This window comes from Lactuca virosa, chromosome 6 (assembly GCF_052849685.1).
Source record: "Lactuca virosa cultivar CGN04683 chromosome 6, Lactuca_virosa_CGN04683_v6, whole genome shotgun sequence".
Lineage (NCBI taxonomy): Eukaryota > Viridiplantae > Streptophyta > Magnoliopsida > Asterales > Asteraceae > Lactuca > Lactuca virosa.
In genome coordinates this window covers 260,414,946-260,419,725 of record NC_136431.1, presented here as the reverse complement: position 1 = coordinate 260,419,725, position 4,780 = coordinate 260,414,946, and the positions used below count along the sequence as shown (strand labels likewise).

At 29.2% G+C, this 4,780-nt stretch overlaps 1 long non-coding RNA gene across 1 annotated transcript; it reads right to left on the bottom strand.

Annotated features, from left to right (window-relative positions):
* Nucleotides 1–3,182: 3,182 nt before the first annotated feature.
* LOC145122699 (uncharacterized) lies at nucleotides 3,183–3,972 on the bottom strand. Its single transcript, XR_013714710.1, has 4 exons — nucleotides 3,917–3,972; nucleotides 3,793–3,830; nucleotides 3,629–3,680; nucleotides 3,183–3,344 (listed from the first exon to the last, which is right to left on the bottom strand). It is a non-coding gene; the product is annotated as an uncharacterized LOC145122699 (long non-coding RNA).
* Nucleotides 3,973–4,780: the final 808 nt, after the last annotated feature.

Genomic DNA, 4,780 nt, shown 5'->3' with positions numbered 1-4,780 from the left:
TAAGTGACTTTTTTAACAGGTTGAACGAGAGTTCATTCCCTTAATGTACCAAAAAAAATTGGGTGACCTTTTAAAACAAACACGACAAGTTCGATGAGCTAATATGACATTTGCCCTATTTTCATTCCCTTATATAGTGTTAAATATTTCAAGTTACAATTTATACCCTTAATTTATGATCATACTTAACAATTTATCCTACATACTAATTCTCTTTACTAAATCAATTTCCAAAAATTCTATATTTAGCCCCTCAACTTTTATAAATTTATACTTGTCATTTTGATTATTAATTTAATTTATTTTTTAGTTTTTCTTTATGACAATTCAACATTTAATTTAAATTTCTTATATATATATATATATATATATATATATATATATATATATATATATATATATAAAAACTTTAGTTTATATAATTATTTCATTACACGTTAGGGCATAATTGCTTTTTTTTCCCGCTCGTCCTGGGCATTTGAATCCTCAGGACCGGCCCTGGCAGACTTCATGAATTTTCGCTTTGAAAAAATAAACAACACCTTAGTTTTTGTTAGTTGCTAGCTCCTAGCTAGCTTTTGTTTGTTTTCTTTTTAATATATTGTTGTCATTCTAAAAAAAATAATATATAAATTTTGTAAGAATATAAGTAAAATTCGTCATTTTTTATTTTATCAGTTAGATCTGCAGACTTGAAAAGAAGCGAGTTTATGTATGTCCAAGAATAGGAAGAATACTATACATATTTTTTATTTAGAGTATTGAGACTTGAGAGTACATAGAAATCCGAATTAAGTAACGTAAAATAAAGGGGATATGAATTAATACTCATTCCTTAAAAGATAAATAATTTGCTGGTGGAGATTTAAGGAAATGGGGATTAGTGAGAATTTAACGTAACGAACCATGCAAGGGAATTAGGGACAAGCAAAACCGGAGGAGATTAATATATATGATTTGCATGAATGCGATAAGAAAGTGTAAATTGCATTTTTAGATTTATGGTTTTTATAATTTTGGTTTTAAGAAAAGTCATTATTATTATTATTATTATTATTATTATTATTATTATTATTATTATCATCATCATCATCGTCGTCGTCGTCTTTATTTGATGTTTTATGTCTGTGTTCCGAATAATATTTTTTCTTAATTAAATAAAACATTAAACATAATATTTACTATAAATAATATAATACTTTACTAGAATAGTAAAAGAAAATGATATTATTTTATATTTTTTATATTTTTTGGATATATAATTCACAAAATATAATGTAAAATAATATTTTTCATTTTTTTACTCTCCAAAATATGTAGCTACAAACATATCCTCATATCTTATAAATATATGCTTCGTTTTATAACAAATATTTACTACTTTATATAAGGAGACTAGTTGTAAAACTCGTATGTTATACGGGTTGTATAAAACAAAAAGTTTAAATACGAAGGGTTAAACAAAAATTTGTTTATACTTGAAATTTAAAATTTAAAATTTAAATTTAAAAGGAAACATATTAAATACTATATGAATAGTAATATTGTAATTTATTGGTTATTTTTAATTAATGCAATTATTAATTGAGGTGTAAATATGCCGTGTCAATTAAGAAAAGATTAAAAAAAATGAGAAAATGACAAATGGAAAAAACATTTATTCAAAAATACCAAAAAATGACAATTGTCCAATTTAATGATAGAGTGACATGTGACAAAATTATTTTTATTTATTAGGGATGATTGATTATATTATTTCGACTATGAATATTAAATTAAAATAACTAATATATTGGAAATAATATTAACTAGAAAGGTGACCCCCGCGTTGTGGGGGTCGGAAGGTGTCACTTTTGTTTGGAAGTATAGTACATTGTTCTAATTGGTAGCTACAGTAAACTATGTTGCTTGAGTCAATTTTATTTTACTTTGCTGCTTTACAAATGATCTTCTACCACTCTTTGCACCTTCAATATAATTCCGGTCATACTGATAGTCAACGTCGATTGCATCCATCTGCAAACAACATAGAACCATCAATATAACATATTTCATATGGACAACAGTAAAAATTCGTACAACTTGACAGCAACAGATTTTGCTAGCAACAATTTTATCAGATAATGTCATTTTGACATCAATTTGTTCTCAAATGTTTTACTCCTCTTCCTGGAAATGAAATCGAACCCACATAATCTCCTACAGAGTACTGGCTATTGTTTCCCTTCCTCTAGTCTCCTGTACGACAGATTCCACACACCTGACCAAGTGGCTGATACCACTCTAAATCTTGATTTGAAGTAAGCTTTGTTGTCTGGGTTTACTGAAAGGTAATTTGCTATTAGAGAACAAAATTTACAACTATAGAACAATAATAAATAAAAAGCGCAAAAAAATATTCAAAAAAAAAACTTACAAACAGAAGTTTGAAGTGTTGAAATCTTCATTAAACCTGCAACGAAACGAAACAAACAAAAAATCTGTGAAATATGAAATCAACAACAACTATAAGTAAACTTGACTGGGTGAAGTTGAATCCATTACAATGGAGTGTGCCGAGAAAGAAGTAAAAGTAATGCAATTGAAACGAATCAGCTACAAAACTTGTAGTAAGTCAAACTTGTAGAGTTGGTAGTATGATTCACATAATCGAGATGTAAGTTATAATGATTACAAATCTAGGGATTAGAGGGATCGAGACACTAATGGTCATCGAACTAACCTCCAAAACTCTGTCAGCCATTGGTCTTGAACAACTTGATATCAAAATGAACCCCTACCATATGTCCGAGTGTTTGCCTAATGAAGCAAAATCATAATTGGGTTATTCTACAAAAGTGCCAATGTATTTACCATGTTGTAAGAAATATAAGTTTAATCTAGGAAGAAGAGATCGATGATACAGTTTTCCAAGTACAAACACACTCTTGACCAGGTTTTTCGTTGAGGAGTTTTGTCGAGCAGCTGGTGTTCAAAACTTAAAAAAGCACAAAGAACAGAATCAATAAGTTTAGAAAACACTAAAAATCGTGAAATTCATAAACAAATGATGGAATCAAACTGCTCTTACACTCTTTCCTGTCTTCCCTCACCTTCTGTCTCCCCCTGAATCAAATTAGTTGATGGCAGTTAGGTTCGATGACCATCAGTTGCAGCAACAACAATCAATTGCAATAACAGCGTGCATCTTGTATGCTTCATATAACCTGATGCAGTTGTCGACTGTAAAAAATAAGTGAAAGACCCTGAGATCAGCTTGCTGGCCCAGCTGAGTTCATCGGTTTGGTATTTAAGTGAGAGAAGGATGAGATCGATGTTGAATATGAACAATCGATTGGGTTATCCTACAAAAGTGAAAGAAGACGGATATGGGTGAGACGTAAAGACGTAAAACAGGAAGATAACAAAATCAAACGAAAAATCAAACACCCAACAGAAAATAAGAATGTTCTCACTACATGTTCATTGATATTTCGATATTTATTAAGGTAAGAAACATTAGACATCCCAAACCATGGACCTGGAGCAACAAACATAGATACATGGCATACCTTCAGGTTTGCAAATCAATGAAAACAATAAGCACAATAGGACATAATGATCTAACGTTTAAAGGAGAAAATAACACCTTTTCTTGTATAAAGATGTATGAAAAGCCTTGGGCTCAATAAGAAGTGTTCCTGAAGCAAAAGAGAAACAAAAATTAACATACATATAAATAACTATAGTTATTATTTATTTTTCTTTTTTATAGATTTTTAACAATAAATCTTTTGTATTTATAATAATTACCAATGAATCCAATCTTCTTTTGCTTCAAAAAACCATGTCTGCCAATAAAATATAATTATATCTATTTTTTAACTACTATTAAATAATTATTGGATTGTTTTTAATTTTTTTATAAAAAATTTACCATATGGTCAAGCTTTCTCTCCATATCAGCGCTGATAAGAGTTTGATAACCCCCCCCCCCCCCCCCCGCGCGACCACCTTAACAACATATCCGTCCATTTGTCTGGAAGCAAGCAAAGAGAGTCGACTCAATAGCTATTTCAATATAAAGCACAACGTTATTATAAAATGCAATATTTAAAAGAAAGGTCATAAAATGGGAATGTTAATCAATAATTCAGGATATGTTATGGGTACCTTACCATTTTGAGCTACCGCAGCCAAAATTAACAAATCAAAATCAATAAGAAATATATTTCATACTCTCATCCTTAATGTATCAGCTGATATATTATACAACACTCTTCTGTGATATGTGTGCAGGTTGAGATTTTTGTTAACATAGGAACATAAACATTTTTTATTAATTGAGACACTAATTACATAAATCTGATACATACATACATACATACATATATATATATATATATATATATATATATATATATATATATATATATATATATATATACAACCTCCAACCATCACAACCCTTCAAGATGACAATTAATTTTAACCGCTATAACTACCTTTAACCACCGTATAAGTGACTTATATAACAACTAACTAATAACAAAATTTAACAGTCATAACCAAGCATATTAAATGTCAAGATTACCCTTCAACATTACAAAGAACAAACCATCATTTTAACCAATAATTGCTGGTGCTCTAGTCCAATCCAAAAGATAAGGGTGTTCTGGTACAGGAAGTCCAATTAACGCATACTAAAAAGAAGCTAGTTTTCATATTACAATATAGAATGTTCTTTAATATTCCCATGAGGATTATACAAAACGACAATCGTAAAATAAAAACTATAAGA